We start from the raw sequence: 25,084 nt of genomic DNA, 5'->3' as shown, positions 1-25,084 counted from the left end.
TGACGACACCTGACAATTTATCTAAATTTGCTGGCTACTTTCCATCCATGCTTTCTCAGTTTGCTACTGCTTTTCTGCATTTCTCTTTTCATTCCTTTCCCTCATTTGTGTTTTTTCCTCTTTTGCTCCGGATCAAAGCCTGTTGAGCAAAAATAAGGGTTGGTCCGAAAAAGTGAGCACCCACTGGCTCCACCTGCAACCACCAGCTGAAACTAAGCATTGAGTTCTCAAGGATTTGTAACACTGAATTCAAGCAGGAGGGCAGGACCCAACTATATGTGCTTCATAATAAAACAGAAAACTGACTTGTCCTGGCTTGTTTCTGCCTAGATTTCACCTATATCAGTCAATGATTACTCACAGTGCTCTGCAAAACTTGTTGTCAAAAATATGTTAAACACGGTCACACAAAGAGGCAGGCGGGAGAAAAGATGGCGGATTGAAGACGCCACTGCAGTGCAGCAGAGCTCCTCACCTCGAAACTTCGGCACTGATACTGCCGTTTCTTGACGGCGATGCAGACTTGGTACCCCCGTGCTAACTTGGCAATCTGACAGAGGAAGGATTGGATTGTTTAATTGGAAATTCCCTAAAGAAACGCGCGGTGAAGCTTATAAGAAAACGGTGGATGCTTCAGCTCTTACTATTTCGCGGCTTTACTGGGCGGGACGCTTTGTGCCCGATGACGCCGTGCTGGGCTCGTTAGAAGCTCCTCTCGTGGCTCGGCTTCTCTGGTCTTGGGGTAGGCGTCCACGTGTTACAGCCGGCCAGCACAGGTGGAGAGTGGGAGACGCCGAGGAGACCAAGATCAGGCGATACTTGTATAAGGCAGAACATGGCCCCAAAGAATTTACCAAGAGGATCTCGGGCTGCAAGGGGGGCCCCACCACCGAAGAGAGCTCCGATCAGGTGGCTACCACAAATGCCTCAATTCCGGCACCAACAGAGAACGCGAAGGCGCCAGGGAATTTGCCTGCCCTGACTGCTGTGATTACTGGGCCAGTGGGGACTGCCTTCCAATCGCCGGAGAATGCTGTGAAACTTGACAAGGCTAACCCCCCGACTGGTAAGCAGCAACTAATTCGCCCCTGTTTCTTTTTTTGCTGTGGAAAAAACTTAGGTGCTAAGACTAAATCTACCCCTGCTACTGTAACCACTGCTACTTGTGCCGAAGGCAATAATGTTGCTTTAGTATCAAAAGCCCAGGTAAAAGCAGATACATTGGGGAAGGAGCAGAACAATGGGGGGGTCAATCGAAAGAAAGATGCTGTGACTGCGGTGCTTTTGGAGCCTAATGGCAGAGGCGAGGGGGAGATAGCAAACAATATTTTGGTTAATATGGCAACTGAGGTTCCTGGGGAACAGAAGTTAGGGGGCACGGAATCAGATTTAAGAGACTCTGCTAAGGTTATTGAAGAAGACTTTGAAAATCCCAATGTACTGGATAACAGTAATTTGGCACAGAGTGTTATTACACAAGATATTCACGACGAAAGTAGTGAATTGGGTAACATCACTGTTGAGCATCTATCAGGGAATATGGAAAGAGCTGAAGGGTCTAACGATGAGTACGAGGAAGTACCAGAAGAAGAAGAAGGGGGGCCGGCTGATTCTTCTGCTGATACAATGAAACTTTTAACTAGGAAAAAGGGAAGAACAAAGGCTAAAGGCAAAATTAAGAATAAAAAAAACATTAACCCCTCCACTCTCTAAACGGTGATCTCATTTTCAAATACGTGAGGTAAACCTATCCTGGATGAGAGTCCACTGCGAAAATGGATTCAGGCCAAGGGAGGGGTCAAGTCTATGGCACTGCGACTATCAGGCACTAGTTCGACCGAGGCTGCACACCCTCTACACGACACAAGTGTCAAAATTACTTCTTCTAATGACCCCAATGGATCTTCCAAGGTTGGAACTGTGGATATCACATTGGAAGATGGGGTCTACATGCAAGCTGAAACAAGTGTGACACTAAATGAAGGAGAGAGGAGCTGTGGCACTGCTCATACCCAAACTACCATCTCAGCTCCCCCTATGAAGGTTCAAGGGGCTGAAGCGAGGGCAAATAACCTAACAGGAGTGCAGGCCCCCGCAAACTAACTTTATGAAACACCATCTAGTAAGGGCATCCCGGCAGTCTCCGCTCACTCTGAGAGCTCCTCCCTGGCTTTAATACTCCAAACATTGGCCGAGCAGCTCCAAGAAGCCCAGCAATATTTCTTGCAATTAAAGGAAGATAATAGCAAGATGCAAAATTGTCTATTAGATGTGACTAGCAAGATGGGCACCATTACTCAAGAGGTAGAAGAACTGCAGCAGAGGGTCGTGCTAGTTGAAGAGCAGTAAGAAGGCACCGGGAACAGGACAGCCCGACACGATGTGGAGATCCGAGCATTGCAAAAGAAACTGGAGGATATGGAGAACAGACTTCTGCGAAGGCAGAATCTTAGGCTTTTCGGGATTCCGGAAGGATCAGAGGGCTCAGACTCTTGCACTTATACTGTCAAACTTTTCCAGCGTGCTTTCCCTGATCTGTCCGACTGGGACTGGGACTCTCAATTACAGAGAGCCCACCGCCTGCCCTTAGTAAATAGAAACAAAGGAAGTAAATTCCCCGTCCCTTTTTGATCTTTTTTGTGAATTATTTACTCAGACAGGCAGTCTCCTTGAAAGCCAGACCTAATACACCTGTGAAGACTGAAGATTTAACCTTTTTTGTCAAGTCTGACTTATGTAAGAATACAATGGAGAAACGCTGGAAACTGTGACAGCTAATAGATCCCTTTAAGTCAGCTGGGGCGCAGGTCTTTCTCCAAGAACCGGCCTGCCTTAAAGTTATTAAATCCGGTCATACGTATTATTACCTCAATGAGATCAAGGAAGCTGAGATGGTTCTAGCAAAAATTACTATTACATAGCTGTATTTATAATAAGAAATTGGAATTTTTTTGAAAAGTATTAATGGTAGGAGGGTGATTAATTAACTGTCTACCATTTTTAGGGTGGCCCAAGTCTAATATACTTAAGGGTGAGGGCTTTTCAGACTGCTGCACTGCGATTTGGCTGCCCATCCAGCGGCAGCAGGTGATAGAGGTAGATTCTCCCTTTAGGTACGTAGGGGTAGAGGGTGGGACAGGGGTTTGGGGGGGTTTGTGGAGGGGAGGGGAAAAAAATAGAAAAGGACAAGGCTAGACTCAAGGTGGCTAATTTTGTAGGCCGCAGACAGGCAATGATGCGGCAAATATTGGAAGATGCAGAACGATTTGTTTTATTAACCATTTATAATGTTGCAATTTAGGTGTTTAGCCTGGAATGTTTCAGGCCTGAACAATAAGAACAAAAGGCGTTTGGTGTATGAAGAGCTGAGAATGTACGATCCACATTTGATTAAAAAAATACAACAACAAAAAAACACGGTCACACATGTAGACAGAAACAACACAAACAGAGGCACATAAACAACACTACCAGTGCCAAATTAGACACAGTACAAATACAAGAACACATATTCATAAAGGGGGATTGATGGATGGATAGACAAACAGAATGAAGGTGCAAATGTATGTGTCTGAGTGAATTAACAGAACAATTAATGGGTGCGAAAAAAAACTGATGTGTTTCTGTAAGGATGGGCAAATGCATGTTTGTAAGTGGATAAACCGATAAATACATGGGTATGAATGTAGGGATGCAGATGAATAATCAACACAGTGATATTTATTGATAATCCATTGTGTAGATGGATGAATGTGAGTTGCTTAAGACACGGATATAGGGATTAGTGTGCTTTGATGGACCTATGGATGCTTATATGTGGTATGATGTATAGAGTAATGCATGCCCATGGATGGATGAGTGTGATGATTGATTTTTTGGGCACACTCTTCACTGGCAGCTGGTGAAATTTTAAAATGGTGAGGCAGAAACTAGAGGCGCATTGTACTTTAAGCAAGCGAGTCCAGTTCTCCTAAAATTGAGGAAGGGAACGCGAAGGGCGCTCAAATTGACAAAGTGTGAAGAATATGGACTTTTTCTGTACAGATAAAATAGTTTCCCATCTGCTCCTCTGCAGAAAAGGAAACGATGTAGATTTCAAAGCAGGCTAATTCTAGGAATGTCTTGTGAATTCCTGGAGCTGCTGGACTGACTGATTTGTGGTTTATCATCATCTGCAAAATAAATCATTCTGACAAAGGCTGAAATGAATAAAAGAGAAACATGTTGAAAGTAAGCATTATTTATATTTACTGTTGCAGTAAAACCCCAGGGCTCTTCTGAAACTCTGAAAGCGTTATGTGGTGCAACACTTTGTATGGGCACAGCCAAACTTTAAGGCTTTGTAGAATTTAGAAAATATAGTAGAAGGTTTCATCCATGAGACTCACTTCCTTCTCCTGATTTTGGAGACTCTGACTGACAGTACTTCTTGGGAAGTTTGCTTTCCAATAAACATTACCCTGTTAGGAATATATATATATCCCCACCAACGAATTCCAAATCCAGAAATGTCACGGACACCTCGAGTGGATTGCAGGTAAATTTATTACACAACTGCACAGCAACGCGTTTCGACTTATGTAAGTCGAAACGCGTTGCTGTGCAGTTGTGTAATAAATTTACCTGCAATCCACTCGAGCTGTCCGTGAGATTTCTGGATTTGGAAGTCGTTGGTGGGGACATTGGAGCAGGGCTGCTGGTGCCCTGGTCACGGCCGCCCTGAAAGACGGCCTCTTTCATTACCGGATTCTTTTTTCTCCTATATATATATATATATATATATATATATATATATATATATATAATACCTACTGGCGGTCGCCAGTAGGTAGTTAAAGTTAGGATTTTTTTCAATGTTAAATCTCAACATTCTATTTGGAATAACTTTGGCGCCGGTTGACGAATCTGCCTGAAAATTTCCTCAAAATGGCCTCGCGGCGTTCCGGTCCTTCCCTGAAAGTTTGGGGGGGATTCGTCAAGCGGGGGCCGAGATAAAAGGGGGGTCCCAAAACGCGTTTTCCCCATGTTAATTTCCATAGGGCGGTCGATTTCACTTTTAGCCCGAACGGCTGAATGGATTTCCACCAAACTTGGCAAAATTGTAGGGACTGGTAGCCCGATGTGCCTTTGCTATGTCTCAAGATATGTGCTCCAGTGGATTTTGAGTAATTAAGGTTCAAAAAAATATATATATCTATAGCAGCGCTCCGGTACGCGCACCGGTACGCGCACCGGGCGCGCCACGCGACTTGCGCGCAGAAAGCTGATTGGCTCTGGGGTGTCTGTAAACATTCTAAACAGTCCGGAGCGGCCGCCATCTTGTGTCTCGGTAGGATCGAGACACGAGAGGTGGCCAAAACAAAGAGGGAAATGACCATAAGGGGGCAGAGTAGACCCCCCCTTGACCCCCTAGGTTTGATGTGGGGGCCATAAAAGGGCCCCGCGGGGCAAAAAAAAAATTTTTTTTTTGATTTTCGCGGGGGGAGCGCCTGGTACGCGCACCGGGGAGCGTACCGGGGAGCTTACCATGGGGAAAAAGAATGACAGTTTTAAAAGTAGCTGTTTAGAAAAAAAAATGTTTAGTTGTTTTTTTTATACATACACATACATATATATAAATGCATATGCACATATATATATGCATATATGTCTATATGTGTGCGTGTAGAGAGAGGTAGAGAGGTAGAGGTGTAGAGGTAGAGAGGTAGAGAGGTAGCGGTAGAGAGGTAGAGATTAGTAGAGAGAGAAGAAGAGAGAGGTAGAGAGGTAGAGAGTAGAGAGTGAGTAATAGAGAGTAGAGAGTGAGTAGTAGAGAGTAGTAGAGAGCAGTAGAGAGAGTAGCAGAGTGAGTAGTAGAGAGTAGTAGAGTGAATAGTAGAGTGAGTAGTAGAGAGTAGTAGAGAGTGAGTAGTAGAGAGTGAGTAGTAGAGAGTAGTAGAGAGTAAGTAGTAGAGTGAGTAGTAGAGAGCAGTAGAGAGTGAGTAGTAGAGAGTAGGAGAGAGTAAGTAGTAGAGAGTAGTGGAGAATATTCCAAAGTTTGGCACAGCACCACTTTCACAATGAGTCCAATCAAATCATATCACTTAGAGTACTTATTGAAGCGCTGAATCTTGGTGTATATTCAAATGCTTTTATTTTCCTTAAGTTTATGTACCACAGCCAGCCGAAACGTTTCGTTCTGTACAACAGAACTTCTTCAGGGCGTTCTTATTTCCTTCAAGTTATGTCGGTATCCCGTTGTCATATAACTAGATATTTCTTCCAAATGTTAGACGAGACATAAGTATATTCTTATTAAAAGTGACTAGGTATCAATTTTACCCACACAATTCGGGCAGACTTGAGTAATTTATAGCATCCTCAAAGTCAGTCTTTCAAAAATTCCAAAGTATAGGACATGATAATCCAAATCCAAATGTTTCTCAAGAAAAGTCATTTACAATCGTTCGGAATATCGGTGTTTGGGCAGATATGATCCAGGGACCCCCAGTATGCAAGGGGAATTAGTCCCCCCTCTGCAAACGCGCTAGTGGCCTGCATTGCAGAGAGGTGTAACAAGGGTGTGGCCTCATTATACTTCTCTGCAATGCAGCTCCCTCGCGCATACTGGAGGCTCCTGGTGGACTAGTTGACCCCAGGGACCCCCAGTATGCAAGGGGAATTAGTTCCCCCTCTGCAAACGCGGCAGTGGGCTGCGTTGCAGAGAGGTGTAACAAGGGGCATAGTCTCATTACACCTCTGCAATGCAGCCCCAGGCGCATACTGGAGGTTCCAGGTGGGCTAATTGGCCCCCAGGGGCCCCCAGTATGCAAGGGGAATTAGTTTCCCCTCTTCAAACATGCACGGGGGCTGCGTTGCAGAGAGGTGTAAAAAGGGTTGTGGCTTCATTACACCTCTCTGCAATGCAGTCCCCTGGTGCATACTGGAGATTTCTGGTGGGCTTTCAGGTCTTATATAGTTAGGAATTAGCATTAAAAAAACCTTTGAAATTCACTGAAAAAACCATAGGTTTCACACCAGTTATAGTTAGGAATTAGCATTTAAAAAACCTTTGAAATTCACTGAAAAAACCATAGGTTTCACACCAGTTATAGTTAGGAATTAGCATTTAAAAAACCTATTAAATTCACTGACAAAACCAGTTATAGTTAGCTGGAAATTTTACTGACATAAAACCATTGAAATTCCCACGTTATAGTTAGTTGGACTCACTATAACTTGCGCGCCTGCAATGCACTGCTGATGACGTCACATATTACATCACTCATGACATGGTCAGTGACATCACTCATGACATCACTGATGACACCATCCTTGTGACAGAGTGACAGACCTAATTTCAGTGTAATGTAACGCTTGAAACACATATTCAAAAATAGAAACAAACATTTTCAAAAAAATGGAGATACCCAAACCAGTAACAACAACCAATTCAGTAATTCCACCATCTATATACTCATCCACTCATTCACCAACAGTTCTATATAGTCACTCATATATATACTCACTCATCATATGTAGTGATACACCTATACATCCTGTTACACATCAGCAGTCATCCAAAAGTTACTCACACACATACTCACACATGCACATAAACTATTGAACATCCATTTATTTGCATATACATTTATACACACACTACCACCTTACTTCTAAGGAAACTTACACATACTTACTCTCTTAAACAATCACTTATAGAAACACATACTTATTTAAACAGGAACTCCTACAATCTCTCACTATATATACTATACTCACTTATATACATCAATACTCACATATACTAGATTAAAACATATGTCGTTACTAATGAAGACACTAGTGAGACAGTCATTCACTCACTAACACACACATATACACACTCGTCCACCCATACAGTCCTGCACATATGCTGTCTTCAAAACACATACAAACAGTGAGTCAGTCACCAACCCCTGCAGCCACTTATACACAAAGAGAAACACTGATACAAACATTTAAATATTTAAACAATACTCGCTAATATATGTATTCACTAAGATTCACTTAATAAGCCAGTTAACCAACCAATTTTTTTTTTTTAAAACATCCATTTATACACTTTTATAAACATTTATTCTTCCATCGACCTTTACAAATACATATATAAAACAAATTTATTTTTCAGAAAGACACACATTCACTGGATGGTGTCATCAGTGATGTCATGAGTGATGTCACTGACCATGTCATGAGTGATGTAATATGTGACGTCATCAGCAGTGCATTGCAGGCGCGCAAGTTATAGTGAGTCCAACTAACTATAACGTGGGAATTTCAATGTTTTTATGTCAGTAAAATTTCCAGCTAACTATAACTGGTTTTGTCAGTGAATTTAATAGGTTTTTTAAATGCTAATTCCTAACTATAACTGGTGTGAAACCTATGGTTTTTTCAGTGAATATATATATATATATATATATATATATATGGATTTGGAAGTCGTTGGTGGGGACATTGGAGCAGGGCTCCTGGTGCCCTGGTCACGGCCGCCCTGAAAGACGGCCTCTTTCATTACCGGATTCTTTTTTCTCCTATATATATATATATATATATATATATATATATATATATATATATATATATATATATATATATATATATATAGGAGAAAAAAGAATATATATATATATAGGAGAAAAAAGAATCCGGTAATGAAAGAGGCCGTCTTTCAGGGCGGCCGTGACCAGGGTACCTTGCCGTAAGGACACGCACCAACCCTGGAACTTTGGGTGCCACGAGGCTTCGCATCCGCTTTGCCTCTATGTGGGACAATTGGTCTTGGATTGTAAATGCAACTCTGGGACAGAGGCCCATCGGAGGGCTTGAAACTCTGCTGGTAACAGTCAACAATGATTGGACACACTACAAAGACCATAATACTTTGCCCATCCAGGGCGTGGTTTCAAGTTTAAAAAAGAGGTGTGCCCGACACCGTACGTGAAAGCCGGGACTTTGAGAAAGAAGCAAACATGCTTCGAAACGCGTCAGTCACAGCGGCTGCATCTTTGAGAGGGACTGTGAAGGCATTCTGACCTGGAGGCGCATTTTTACCAAATAAATGCTGTTAATGCCAACTGTCTGGGTGCGTGTTTCGCCTTAGGGGCACCTGGAGCTTGATGTAATACGCGGCCGCCCTTGCCGTAAGGACACGCACCAACCCTGGAACTTTGGGTGCCACGAGGCTTCGCATCCGCTTTGCCTCTATGTGGGACAATTGGTCTTGGATTGTAAATGCAACTCTGGGACAGAGGCCCATCGGAGGGCTTGAAACTCTGCTGGTAACAGTCAACAATGATTGGACACACTACAAAGACCATAATACTTTGCCCATCCAGGGCGTGGTTTCAAGTTTAAAAAAGAGGTGTGCCCGACACCGTACGTGAAAGCCGGGACTTTGAGAAAGAAGCAAACATGCTTCGAAACGCGTCAGTCACAGCGGCTGCATCTTTGAGAGGGACTGGGAAGGCATTCTGACCTGGAGGCGCATTTTTACCAAATAAATGCTGTTAATGCCAACTGTCTGGGTGCGTGTTTCGCCTTAGGGGCACCTGGAGCTTGATGTAATACGCGGCCGCCCTTGCCGTAAGGACACGCACCAACCCTGGAACTTTGGGTGCCACGAGGCTTCGCATCCGCTTTGCCTCTATGTGGGACAATTGGTCTTGGATTGTAAATGCAACTCTGGGACAGAGGCCCATCGGAGGGCTTGAAACTCTGCTGGTAACAGTCAACAATGATTGGACACACTACAAAGACCATAATACTTTGCCCATCCAGGGCGTGGTTTCAAGTTTAAAAAAGAGGTGTGCCCGACACCGTACGTGAAAGCCGGGACTTTGAGAAAGAAGCAAACATGCTTCGAAACGCGTCAGTCACAGCGGCTGCATCTTTGAGAGGGACTGTGAAGGCATTCTGACCTGGAGGCGCATTTTTACCAAATAAATGCTGTTAATGCCAACTGTCTGGGTGCGTGTTTCGCCTTAGGGGCACCTGGAGCTTGATGTAATACGCGGCCGCCCTTGCCGTAAGGACACGCACCAACCCTGGAACTTTGGGTGCCACGAGGCTTCGCATCCGCTTTGCCTCTATGTGGGACAATTGGTCTTGGATTGTAAATGCAACTCTGGGACAGAGGCCCATCGGAGGGCTTGAAACTCTGCTGGTAACAGTCAACAATGATTGGACACACTACAAAGACCATAATACTTTGCCCATCCAGGGCGTGGTTTCAAGTTTAAAAAAGAGGTGTGCCCGACACCGTACGTGAAAGCCGGGACTTTGAGAAAGAAGCAAACATGCTTCGAAACGCGTCAGTCACAGCGGCTGCATCTTTGAGAGGGACTGTGAAGGCATTCTGACCTGGAGGCGCATTTTTACCAAATAAATGCTGTTAATGCCAACTGTCTGGGTGCGTGTTTCGCCTTAGGGGCACCTGGAGCTTGATGTAATACGCGGCCGCCCTTGCCGTAAGGACACGCACCAACCCTGGAACTTTGGGTGCCACGAGGCTTCGCATCCGCTTTGCCTCTATGTGGGACAATTGGTCTTGGATTGTAAATGCAACTCTGGGACAGAGGCCCATCGGAGGGCTTGAAACTCTGCTGGTAACAGTCAACAATGATTGGACACACTACAAAGACCATAATACTTTGCCCATCCAGGGCGTGGTTTCAAGTTTAAAAAAGAGGTGTGCCCGACACCGTACGTGAAAGCCGGGACTTTGAGAAAGAAGCAAACATGCTTCGAAACGCGTCAGTCACAGCGGCTGCATCTTTGAGAGGGACTGTGAAGGCATTCTGACCTGGAGGCGCATTTTTACCAAATAAATGCTGTTAATGCCAACTGTCTGGGTGCGTGTTTCGCCTTAGGGGCACCTGGAGCTTGATGTAATACGCGGCCGCCCTTGCCGTAAGGACACGCACCAACCCTGGAACTTTGGGTGCCACGAGGCTTCGCATCCGCTTTGCCTCTATGTGGGACAATTGGTCTTGGATTGTAAATGCAACTCTGGGACAGAGGCCCATCGGAGGGCTTGAAACTCTGCTGGTAACAGTCAACAATGATTGGACACACTACAAAGACCATAATACTTTGCCCATCCAGGGCGTGGTTTCAAGTTTAAAAAAGAGGTGTGCCCGACACCGTACGTGAAAGCCGGGACTTTGAGAAAGAAGCAAACATGCTTCGAAACGCGTCAGTCACAGCGGCTGCATCTTTGAGAGGGACTGTGAAGGCATTCTGACCTGGAGGCGCATTTTTACCAAATAAATGCTGTTAATGCCAACTGTCTGGGTGCGTGTTTCGCCTTAGGGGCACCTGGAGCTTGATATATATATATATGTATATATATATATATATATATATATATATATAGGAGAAAAAAGAATCCGGTAATGAAAGAGGCCGTCTTTCAGGGCGGCCGTGACAAGGGCACCAGCAGCCCTGCCCTGCTCCAATGTCCCCACCAACGACTTCCAAATCCATATATATACATATATATATATATATATATATATATATATATATATATATATATATATATATATATATATATATATATATATATATATATATATATATATATATATATATATATATATATATATGAGAAAAAAGAATCCGGTAATGAAAGAGGCCGTCTTTCAGGGCGGCCGTGACCAGGGCACCAGCAGCCCTGCTCCAATGTCCCCACCAACGACTTCCAAATCCAGAAATCTCACGGACAGCTCGAGTGGATTGCAGGTAAATAATATATATATATATTACACAGGCGTGCAACGCCCATTGGACTCAAGGGGCTTCAGCCACCCCCGCTGTGTGTGTACAGCTCCCGGGCACACACACAGCCACACCCGAGCACTTTAATTAGGCATTGTTGTTGTTTCGCCCCTTCTAAGAGCCCCTGCAGCCAGACTCTGCCTACTACTTAAAGATTCAGCCCCCCCCAAAAAATTATTAGCCCCCCCCGAAATTGGGCTCTAGTTGCGCCTCTGATAGTACACAGTCAAAGAAGAATTAGTGATGCTGGCAAACACCATTTTGGTCTTCAACCAGCATCACTCGATCAGACCTCATTACACCTATATCACACAGTGCTACAGCACCACATCTCTTTGTGGGGGTAGAAGTTGTCTTGTGTTACTCTACCCTGGGAAGGTGTTCTATCGGCATTCACATGCATACACCCACGAACTTTGGCACATTTCCAGATTTACCAAATCTGGTAAAACAGCACACTTGGAAAGGGGAAAACACCTCTAAGGATTCTTTTTGTGCAGGAAGGGACAACTCCCTACACAAAAAAACATCCTGCCCGCATGGCACAGGGGTGCCTGTGTTGGGGCTAAGTAGCACATAGTGTGCCAATGCAAGGAGAGAACAGTAATGTGCCATATTATGGAAAATAGGGTGCATTCCTGCCCTCTCCATTTCATGCAGCGCAGCATGTTTTCTTGCTGTGTTGCGCTGCTTCCAAATATGATCAATCTTGCACAGGGTTTGTTGTTCCTGTGCTACTGCAACAGGAGTTTTGCCCCTACTTATGCTGAATTACTCAAGCTGGAATGATTGCATGGTTTTGGTAATTTGGTATCACAAGAATAATGCCTAATTGCTGAAATTATTCCAATCACTCCTGTGTAAACAACATTTCTCCCACGCCTAGTTTGAAAATGAGGATCCACTACAGGTTTGAAAATGATTTTTGGAAATACAGAATATACCTAAAAACACAATGTACATCCTGATCCTGGCTAGTCTAGTCTCCCATCAACCAGTGGTGTAACAATAGCCCCTGCAGCCCCCGTGGCGTGGGGGAGTGAGCTTCAGTGTGCCCCCTCCGCCACTGTGCACAGGCAGCGGGCCCCTGGCCTGAGAGGTCCTGACTGTGCCGGAGCATGGGGGGCCCCTGCCCTGTACTTTACAGGGGATCCCCCTTCAGTTTTGTTACACCACTGCCATAAACGATTTGTCTTGCTGGTCATAGACATTAATGATGCAGTGCAGAACCCATGATCTGTAAAATGTGCCTACAGGGCATATATGAATTATTTTAATGCAATACTTCTCCGAGTTAGTGCTTACTTTCAGACAGCTCAGCACAGAAACCGCAAGAGGTAAACACTGTCTAGAGCTGTACTTTATACTTGAACATTAAGGAGCTGATTATGAGCCCAACAATCTAACTGCCGGACTGCTGTTGTGGCGGTTGAGAGAATGCCACCAAGCCAGCGGTATCCCTTCCACCATATTACGAATCAACCATTGCACCAGCGGTGTTCCGGTAGCAGTCTTAATGCAGCAGCATACTTCGTCTCACAGAGTGAGCCTGAAGGCAATGCTGCTGCTCTGCAGCACCTGAACTATCATGCTTGCACTTTTGCCTGGCACCATTTCCTACATGGCACACAGTGCACGCACAACAGTGCAGACATAGGAGGGCACAACATATGCCCCCAGCCACAATGCCCAATCGACTAAAGCACCCAGGAGCCCTGTTTGGGGCCCATTCCCTGCCTTTCTGCTGACCATTTCATGGCGGGGACCCTGGCATTAGGAGGTCAGCAGAAATCCAACTCCTAATTGGTACAGCAGTGCCGGCATCAGCACCACCTCCAATCTCCCGCATCTTCCCCACTGTTGCCATTGCGGGGTACAGGTTCCTGGTGGTGGCAACATTCTTGTGGAGGTCTGACCGACATGTTCGTAATCGGGCGGTCGGACCACCTACTCGGAGGCAGTGTTCCTGCAGCTGACGCCACAGTTGTCTCTGGAACACCAGACTCATTTTATGACCTTACTTTCAAACATTTTTCAAACAGTTGTAACAGAGATGCATAAAAGAGCTCAAGAAGCAAGAACAGACACAGTAAAAACATTCAACATGTGATTAAAGGGGGATTTGGCCTGGTTAATGTATCTTTTGGTTGTTTTCATAATATTTTGCTACTGTCCAATAATTGAAGTAATTGAAAGCATCTATATAACATTTTCAGATGCTTTGAATAGGCATGAGTGATCTCTTTATTGATTACCATCGGAGAAAGCTTTTATCCTGGAATGTCAGACATCTCTTTAATGTATCTTACATGTCAAAATATCGGAATACTGGCTGGTGATGTCCCATGGAGAGCTGGAATTTTAAATATTTGTAGAAGTACCTTCATCTTAAAACATTTATGTGCAAAACAACCAGACCCTAAAAGAATTAGCTTAGCAATTGCAAAGCTGGGTGCACATGATTAAGACTCAACAGCATTTCTTCCTTTTTTCAGTGATTCCCACCTATTCACAACAAATAAGGGAGCACATTGGAGGCATCAGTGGAAGCTGGTGACATTGAAAATGGTGGGGTGTAAAAGTGCTGGATGAGTGCCCAGTGTTGAGTGAGCAAGCAAAGTCGCTAAGAAAGAAGGGAGGGGCATATTAACAACGGGCAGCGATAATTATCGCTGGCCGTGCTTAGTGATAATTATATTATCGCAGGCTATCTCTGGTATTTATTGCCCTGGTAGCACATAATTAACAACGTGTTACTCCAGGGCGATAAAAATTCCAGGGATAGCGAGGTTATCTCCCTTTTGCAGGGAACATCGCTGTTTTTCCAGCAATGTTCCCTGCAAAAGGGTGATAACCTTGCATAATCCACCACTTATGTTAGGGATGGCTAAGTCTGGATTTTAGCAGACGTTAGGTTTTGGCGAAATCTGCAGTTTTTGCCAAAATCTAATGTGTGCTAAAATCATGTGGGCTACCTCGTAAATATCGCAATGTAAACATCAGCGATATTTGAAAGGTAGTCAATCTTGAGTACGCCCAGTAACGCCCACTTTGCATCTCATTGGAGCTGGGCCATTTTCTCTATGTAGACTGCATGCAGCAGCCTACATAGAGAAACACTAGGAGTGCGCATGACTGCTTTGTTCGGCCCTGGGGCTGACCAAACAGTCACTACCCACTACAGTGGGAAAAGCCACTCCCCCTGCCCTCTAGCAAGACCGCACCCACAACCAGGCACTCCAGGCACTTCTGCTTTCTCGCAGTGCGAGAAGCAGAAACATAAAATGCTAATTTTATCATTTGATGTTTCTGCCTTCTTGCACTGCGAAAAAGCAGTCAGGCGACGCCCCCATGGAGCATCTGCCACTGGGAAACCTTCACAAATGGCCAGCTGCTCCTCTACATACAGCTCATCAAAAATGGATGAAGATCCCATAAAAAACAAGGGAACAGTGTGTTGGAGTGGAAGCAGAATAACCCTACAAGTAGAGTGCAATCTAGATATTCAGTTGCAAATAAGTATTGGAAAAGTGGTCGCATAAGTCACTTGGGTGGAGGAACAGGATCTTGCAATGTCAGGTGGTCCCAGGAACTGTACCAATGTGAGTGGGCATTGTATTTCCCACAACATAATACAGTTTTCCTCCCAGGAATTACAACTGATTTCATTCAATTCCCAGATTTGTTTTTCAAAAAAAGTTTAAATGCAGTCATCACAGTATGTGATTGTACAAAACATATCCACTTTCTTGATTGTATCTTTTCTATGTATTAGGACCTGTTATGCTCATATTTAGGAAGGCCAGGAGGATAGCAGAAGCATCCCAACCCTCTGATCAAGAGATAGATCCCTCCTCTGACAGCCACCACACCATTGCCTTGAAACTTTCTTCAGATTGCATACATACCCGTATTTGTGAGTGAGCTCAATGTAAGTTGTGAGCATGCAGTAGATGCGTGCAAGAATAAATTCTCTTTGTTAACCATGCTTTGTGCAAATGGATTTTCTTCAATATGAGAGACTAAAAAAGATTGTTGTAATCTGTCTCAAGGACTCTGTTTATCAAGGAGGTTTTTAATTGTCCATTATAGGAGTGAACTTTAGTACAAGTGAGTGAGTTTCAGTAAGGATGACTCTGAAAATCATGGTGGATTCTACAAAAGCCACATCACTCTGGATTCCTCTTGGTCTCAAGTTTCCAGAAATGCTCAGTATTGGTAGGTACCAGCTGACCCACAGCTCCAAAACAAATAGCAATTCCCAGTGAAAAGAGAGAGGAAAGTGTGCTCTTTTGGGTATAGGTTTGAGTGTGCACACCATTCTAGAAAGCAAAACATGCTGAGATCACACCTCTCTGGTTTCCCCTCTAACTTACATTTTTCATTAATGCCAAGGGTTAGTGGGGGTCCCAATCCTGCTGGCTGAGCCAGTGCCCAAATACTGCAGCTATCTACCTTTGGACATTTTGTGGAAAGTAAGGGCTTCAGATACACTTTTGATGTTTACATGGCATTGTCTGTATGAAAATATACAGCGATCCATGCAAGCCACACCAGTCCCGGATTACTGAGGGATCCTAGTTTTCTGAAATATTTGTCGGTTAGTAGGTTTTCCTGCATTCCCGCTGACACACAATCCCAAATATTGCTGCCATATTGGATGAAAAGTGAGGAAAATACCTCTTTTATGCATAGGCTTGACTAGGGCATGTTGGTAAGAAAATATGCTGGGATCCACACAGGCCACACCATCCTGCTTTACCCTGGTTTCCTAGTTTTCACAAATCCTCAGGATTAGCAGTGTTCCCTGGGTACTGGCTTACCACAGACTCATGTGTCAGGGGCAACACAGATTAACCTTTATTGTGTTGTATATGACATGCATGACTGCAGTTAGGGGGATTGGAAGGACCAAGAGAGAACACATCCTGTGCTACTTGATAGACTGCTGTTCATGTTAATATGTGTCCATGCAATACTTGTTGTCTATGGATATTAGATTGTGCTGTATTACATAGTGCATATTTTCAAAAGACAAGGGAACCCGAGAAATACGAAGGGACCGTGGGTACAAGTAATTATACAGGAACAGTGGTCCCTTACAACAAGGACAGTAATGAACACAACGATACAATGCCATCTATGTTATTGAAGACCCTATGGGAAATTGTGATTTTATTTACAGCAAAAATAAAGAACCCATACAATGTTTTTCTGATTTCAAACTTGCCAATGCAGGATGTCTGCAGAGTTATGCCTCTGTGCATACGTCATCCTAAGTGCCCACGCCCCCTTGCAAGTCATCAAGCCCTGTGCATATGCTACTTCAGTGTCCTTCCGGCCTCCTATCTCCGTGTTACCATTTGCGGCTGACTGCGCGGGTTTCATTCTGTCATCACGTGCATTTGCATGTGATGACAGGTAAGTGCTGTTACGGTGGGTTTCTTTTAGGCTTGATCCATGTTGAATTTTGCGTTTTAGGTGACCGTGCCTTTCTTTAACCTTGACTGGCTGTACTTGCACAGTGCACATACGGCGTGCCATCTCTACAGCCAGGGAACTTACATGCATGGCTCCTTGCATGAAACGCCCGAGCTGGCTGCTCATTATGAATTCTTACATTACCCCTTTATTTTTAGGTCCGGTTCGCACGTTAAATGGCATTTGACACTCCACACATTTTGCGGCCACACGTTGTGTCCTTCCACATACAAGGTAATACACGTGCACGCCATGAATGATACTCCTAGTTGGCCCGCCACAATGGTTATCTGATGTATCTCGTTTTCATTGGTTTCAGATCTTGCTCTGGTCCTGCTCCCTTTATCCCTTTTTTCTACAGTTCACATGGATCTGTTCGTTGTTTGATATACATTCTCTCCCTACCTAGTAGTCAAGCTGATGTGCATCCAGTGACCTTATCAATACCTCCCACTTGACTTACTCCCTACCTTATAATTAGTCTAGGTGGGAATGTCCCACTGCGTCTTGGGTAATTCACTGGGTTGGCAGTCCTGTTTCAATTCTTCACCTCAAGGGCCTCCATTATTGATTTTAGTTCACCCTAGGTACTACTGGTATGCCTGCACTATGTTGAACAGTCTGCATCGTTCGTTAATCACGTACTACAATTCAGTCATTTTTACATGTAAATATCTTTCTTTTATTTTCATTTTCCATTTTTTCTCCCCTGTCTCTTCCTCCAGCAGGCATTCATCCCAGGCATTACTTGTTGTGTCCTGATGATGATCCCATTACTAGGTTAGGGAGCAAAACGCTGCAACCTCAGTACCTTGACACCGTTTTGTCATACATTTATTGTAAATACGTACAATTATGTTATTTATATGTGTGTTTCCTAATTGTTGATTGTTTCTCAGCCACACAACATTATGCCTGATCCTGAAACCCCCTTTCTCCTTGAATATTGTCCCACTTTTATGTTTTCTTAAGTTTTGATGTAAATAAAATTACAATTTCCCATTGGGACTTCAATAACATAGATGTCATTGTATCTCTGTGTTCATTTCTGTCGTTGATTCATGTTGTAAGGGACAACTGTATATGTAGTGCAATAAAGATCAAAAGACCAGGACAGATCTGTTGAAGTTATTACTGAAAGAATTTTAACAAATGTTTTACAGAAACATGCACCGAAACTATTCTACACGTATGAGTGAGGGTCTGGAGTTCCCTTTGCCTTTTTGCATTATATAATGCATTTAGATGAAAATTGAGAGCTCTGAAACTGCAACCCATAATATTGGTAGTACCTGAAACTGAACTAAAATGTTGCTGTTCTAAGTCCAGTCCTCTAAACTCGGGGCAAAGTGAATATATATGGGCGGGGGGGAGGTTGGAGGGGGGTAACATTTAGTACTCTAGCTTTAGTACCAGGAACATTAGGGAAAATACATTTAATTGGGATGTTATAGTTATCTTGTTTTTTCTCTTTTAGGTATTACCTTTTTTTAGGTTACATATCTTAGTCATTTAAGTATGAATGATAAATATAGAGTGTTAGTTTCTTTAATGTTTCTTTTCCTTGCAAAGTAATGATCAGTTCAGTCCAAATATATTCATAGTATTTAAGTTATGATCTCTGATCTAATATATTTGGTTTTTAATTGTGAATAAAATATCATGGAAGCTGATAATTCTATTTCTCATTTATTGTTATAAATTAAAGAGCGGTTTCAAAGAATGGAAATGAGTAAAAGGGCATCATGCCTGTTTCTGCTATTTTTTTATTTTGAAAGATTCAATGATAATCAGATAATGCATAAGTGTATACGTTAGAAATAGCGTGTGAAGAGCTAGAGAAGTTTTGCTGAAAACTAATGGAAGTTGCATTCAGCCTTCACTTGCTAAGGGATTATCAGCCTTTATTCCATTGGTGACGAGAATAGCAGACTATGATATAATATTAAAGGGTAGCCTTTTTGTTCAAAGCAGGTGTGTGCACTACCTTTGGAACTCAAATGTGAAACTCTAATTCAGGTTTCTTTTGGTGCTGAGTTTAACTTAGAAAGCCAAAGATATGAGGCTGTGTGCGCTCCCATAAGCTGTCTCATCCTTGGCTGCAACACGACGGGGGAGAGATGGGGGAAGGGGTGTCTGATCCCAATGGGCTTGCTCGCCTGATGAAAACCTAACACTGCAGGAGCACCCCAGCGCAGAAATACACAGGCTGCCTGTTGCCAGCCAGAGCAGCACCTCAAAATGCACCATCTGTTGCACGTACCCGTCCTACAGGGCCTGCGCCCTGCTGCTTCATGGAGTACCGGTACTCTTCTTGAGTGAAAATAAGTTCCAGTACTCAGGGGGAAAAAACTGAGAAATGCCGGTACTCAGTACCGGTGAGTACCGGCCCATTTAATGCACTGGGTGCGGAGGCAATTACAATTCTAAATCCAGCCCCAACCACATCTGTGCAAGGACATATAATTGGCTAGAGATAGATTTACAAATCTAGTTGCTCTCAATCAAACACTGGCACAATTGCAAACAAGCATATATTTGAGGTGGCGGGAAATCTGATTTACTATTTTAACTCCAGTCCCCCAAAAATAGGGGATATTGAATAAAATTGGAGGGGGAGGGTCACAATTACTATTGTAACTCCAGTGCAACTAACATTGGGGAAAGTGCATATAATTGGGGTGCCAGATTTAACATTCTGACTCCTGTCCTACTATCTGCATCGAGAAACAAATTTATATTGGTGGTCAGATTACCATTTTAACTCCAGTACGACTGACATTGAGGAAATGGGATTAACATTGGGAGGTCGGATTTAACTCCAGTACCACAAACATTAAGTACAGTACACACAATTGGGGGCTGCAGGTTCAGATTTGCCACACTAAATACAGTTCTAGGAAAAGTCCATAAAAATTAGGGGGGTCAGAAATTCTATTCCAACTCAAGTAAAACCAACATTGGGGATAGTGTGGGGCATGGCCAGTAGCATGGCCAGCTAGGACGTGTCTCCTTGTAGCTCCGGACGAGCTGCTCTTAATCCGGTGGAAAACTGATGCCTCACAGCCCAAAATCAACCTCTAAAGATACATTGAGCTGCTGTACCTCCCTATGACTTGTAATCTGCCGGTCATACGGCGAAACTAGCCAAAAACAGCGGAAACGGAAGCAAACCCGGCCGTGGTACATCAAGATGGCGGCGGCGCGCTGAATGACCGGATTTTGCCCGGAGGCGGAGCGCTGCTCGGACCGACTCATTGGCAGAGGGACAACAGCAGAGCGCTCCCCGGCCGCCCTTAAGATCATCGCGGATGAGGAGAAGTCGCCGGCGCCCGTACACAGAACGCTCCTGGAGCATAAGGTAGCTGGCGGCAAATCCCGACCGAGCCCTTTACACCCCCCTCCCGAAGGGCAGCGAGAACGCCGATGTCGGACCGCGCCTGGATGTGTCCTGGGTGCGGGAGGAGTAGAGACGGAGCCCGCCGAAAGGGGCAGACTGCACCTGCGACGGCAAGCACGGCCCACACGGGACCCCATGACATCACCGGCTGCCGGGAGGTAGGAAGAGCCCCTGTGTCTCGGTAGCGACGCGGGCGCTTGGCCCGCAAACGTGTGCCCAACACTGTAAGACCCCTCCAGGAGCTCCAGCAGGCCTGGTAAGACTGCCTGCACACTGGACAGACCTGCCTTACATCCCCCTGCGGCGTGGGGCTGGCTCTTCCCACCCCACCCCCTGGCCAGTGGGACTGGACGCTGGTGGTGGAGTGGAGAGGCCTGCGAGACCTGGGCCTTGCTGCAGCCACGAAGTGGAGCATAGCTCTGGGCTGATTGATAGGGGCGGGAGGTGGGGGCCTAGCCTATGAGTACTTGGGTGAGGCGGCGACCAGAGCAGCACCCGGCCAGCTGATTGCACCCGCCGCTGGGCGCTACGAGAACGGGGTAGAAAAAAGGACAGGACGAAGCAGGTGGGAGGCACAATATAATGAGGCACTACGCACGCCCAAAGCGCCTCATCCGAATAGACTTCAAGGGAGTGGGTGCGATACAACTCAACCCTCGTAGAAGACGGCAAGGAGACCGTAGACTGCGGACAGGGATCGGGACCCAAGACGAGGCGCAGATCGGATTTGAGGATACGAGCAACAAGGCACAAGTCTCAAGTCCGCGGGCCTGCAGCACAGGTGGAGAAAGACATAGGTACCGCGCGGAAGGCGCTGCTCGGCGTCATCGGCCATGGGGAAGAAAGATACACTCCCCAAATCTGCCAAACAGGGCCCCATGGACAACTTCGCCGCACCACGACCGAACACTGAGGTCGCACCCACGACAAACAGCCCGCGCTCAGACACAGACCTCCTGATGGCCGCCATCCAGGCGTTCAGGGCTGACATCCAGGAATCCAGGACAGCATTGGAGGTTAAAATTGGCTAAGTGGGGTCGGTGGTGACGCTAATACGACAAGACTTCCGGAAGCTATCAGACCTGGTGACTACGGCGGAGACGCGAATAGGGGAGGCGGAAGACTCGATCTCCATGCTGAGGAAGGACATGGAAGAGCTCCAGGCCTCGCATCGTCAGCTACTGTGGAAAGTTGACGATGCAGAAAATAGGGCGAGACGCAACAACCTGCGCTTCGTCGGATTTATGGAAGGAGTTGAGGGGACGGACATGGTGGCCTTCCTCCACTCTTGGCTGACGACAACCTTCCAGCGGCGCAGTTCTCGAACTGTTTCATCATCGAAAGGGCCCATAGAGCCCTACTGGCTCGACCACCTAAGGGAGCGAGACCCAGAACCGTCATTGCGCGCTTCCTCAACTTCGCAGACCGGGACCTGATATTGCGAGAGTCTAGAAAGCTGGGGGAAATCCGCATGGAGAACGCAACTATTATGATTTTCCCTGACTATAGCCAGGAAGTGCAGAAGCATGCCGTTCCTTTGACGCGGTCAAAGCAAAGCTGAGAGACATGAACATTATCTATATGCTACTTTTCCCAGCAAAGTTGAAGGTGATCTACAAAGACAAAGCGCACTTCTTTAATCATCCGGAGGATGCCTGGCAATGGCTAGAGGAACGTTCATATTTCGCAGACAGGAGAACAATAGAGGGGGCGGATCAGACAGACCGACTCCACAAGGGCCGCAGCGGGAACGGCCGAAGGCCCAGCTACAAAAAGTGCAAGGAAATTGGAGACAGACACAGACCACGCCCTACCCGGGACGCACCCAGATGAACAGACGAAAAGGTCAATCTGCATCACCGAGAGGGAGAGGCGCAACGGGATCTGGACTCGGTCGTACGAGCAGGGCCTCTCGCTCGGAAGGAGAAGAAAGAGAGGACTCCGAAGCCCGCCCATCAGGAGAGGAAGAGGGAGGAGCACATCCATCCACTGGAAAATGCGATTCGTGAGTTAGAACAAGATGACCCAGGGCAAGTGACAGACCCCCGTCCAGACACGCAGGACTGGCTCTCCTGAACAAGGGCAGATTGGGCAGCTGAGATTGCAGCTCATCGCTAAAAGGACACGCAAGTTGTTACACCCTACTTATACCTATTGGTTTCTTTTGGCTGCAGACTTGTTTGTACACACATTCTTTTCTTGACTTTGACTCTTAAGACTATCTGATGGGGAATGTACTACACGTTTTGCATTGAATTTGTTAGAGTAGTTTAAAAGGGTGGGCGATAAACCTTCTCCTGCTGACAGTTCTGCCTTACAGAGAGATGGGACTGAAAGGGGAGGGAGGTGGGGTGGGGGGAAGGTGGGGTAATTTCGCTATGTTGAAGCAGCAGGTTGGGGACAGCACATGGGGGAGGAAGAGGGAGTTGGTTGGAGTTGGGGGGAGGGGGGAGCGAGGCACTCAGTTTGAGTGCTGCAACCATATGTCGGGCAGACACACGCGACAGGCAACACATCCCACTACAAAAATGTCAGAGGCTACCTAATACTAATTAGTTCATCACGCAGACTGTTGGCCTCTGTCCCACACCGGACACCGTCACAGGAGATGCAGGGTTTGCCACTTACACATCACATGCGTGACTATGGAGGAATATGAGAGGGGAGCTGGCCAGGAAGAGGGCATTAAGGTGATGACCTGGAATGTTAACGGCCTAGGCTGTAAGATTAAACGAGGCTTGGTAAACAATTACATCAAGAGGTCTGGGGCAGATGTTGTACTCCTCCAGGAAACACACCTACAAGGTAATAGATGCGCCTTCCTGGCAAGGGGACAGTACAAAGTTTTGGCACATGCAGGGTTTTCCTCGGCGTCTGGAGGGACTGCAATAGTCATTAAAAAGAACCCACCAATGAGAGTGACACAGATCTGGACGGATAGACAGGGCACCTATGTAGGGGTTAGGGGGTCATGGAGAAGAAGGGAATACACACTCATATCAGCATATTCCCCACCCAAACTACAGGCAGATACCATGAAGGGGATATCAGACATTATTCTCAATACATCGGACAAGATTCAAATCATTGGGGGGGACTTTAATGACGTGATGAGCTCCTCCACAGACCGGACTGGTGAGCGAGATAGATCCCAAATATGACCCCCCTAGCTAAATCTATGGAGACACAAGGCCTCCTAGGTGTATGACGCTGGCTACATCCAGACACACAGGCGTTTCCCTTCTTCTCGGGGGCACACAAGGTTTACTCTCGCCTGGACTATATCTTCATGGCACGACAGGCGCTGCAAGTGTCAGACTCGGCGGAATACTATGCTCGAGGGGTGTCTGACCACTCCCCCCTAGCGATTCAGATTGGTAGACGGAAGAGGAGGGGTCCCGCGACCCTTCGACTCTCGGCCTGGGATTTACAAAACCCGGACATTAGGAAGGGACTTAGGGCCGACGTGAAGGTGTTCTTACGGGAAAACGTGGGATCTGTAGACTCGAGAGTAGTCCTGTGGGAGGCGCTCAAAGTAGTGCTGCGTGATAAGGCCCACTGTAGACTACCTGAGGCTAGAAAGAAGAACCAGACTGAGGTACAAGCCCTAGAAGCACAAATATTACAACTAGAGCAGGACCATTTACTCACGAGAGACATAGGGATGCAACAACGCCTTGCAGATACTCAAGCACAATACAGACAGCTTGTGACGGGGGAGGACAGGACGCAAGCACTGGCTACATTACACCGCATATATGATGTGGGTGATAAATCAGGGAGACTATTGGCCTGGCTCAGTAGGAAGGAGAGAGACGAATGCTAGGTAGAGAAAATAAGGATGGGTATTGACTCTTGGGTCGGCACCGACGATAGAATAGCTGAAGCATTTGCCGAATGCTATGAAAATGTATACAAGGCCCGAGATCTGGGCTCCAAATCAGAGGCACTCCAATGCATGGCACCCATCACTCTCCCGGTACTTGAGGAGACCGATTGTGCGGACCTAGAGTCCGACATCACGGAAGAGGAAGTCCTAGCAGCGCTGGCCAAACTTCACACAGGGAAGGCCGCGGGTCCTAGCGGCTTTCCTGCGGAGCTCTTCAAGAACATGGCCGATCTCCTGACGCGACATTTGCTGGGCATGTTCCAGGATGCCGAAAAGGAGGGACAGTTCTCCCTGGATGTTAGACAAGCTACGATTGTCTCGATCCACAAACCTGGGAAGCCACCAGAGGACTTCACCTCGTACCGCCCCATCTCCCTGCTAAATGTAGAGGCCAAGATATATGCAACCATACTGGCTCTGCGAATGAGAAGAGTCGTCCCAGGCCTGATACATATGGATCAGACAGGATTAATTCCCGAAAGGGCCAACAGGTATAATTTAAGGAGGACGCA

This window comes from Lissotriton vulgaris, chromosome 4_1, assembly GCF_964263255.1.
Source record: "Lissotriton vulgaris chromosome 4_1, aLisVul1.2, whole genome shotgun sequence".
Lineage (NCBI taxonomy): Eukaryota > Metazoa > Chordata > Amphibia > Caudata > Salamandridae > Lissotriton > Lissotriton vulgaris.
Note: the sequence above shows the minus strand (reverse complement) of the source record.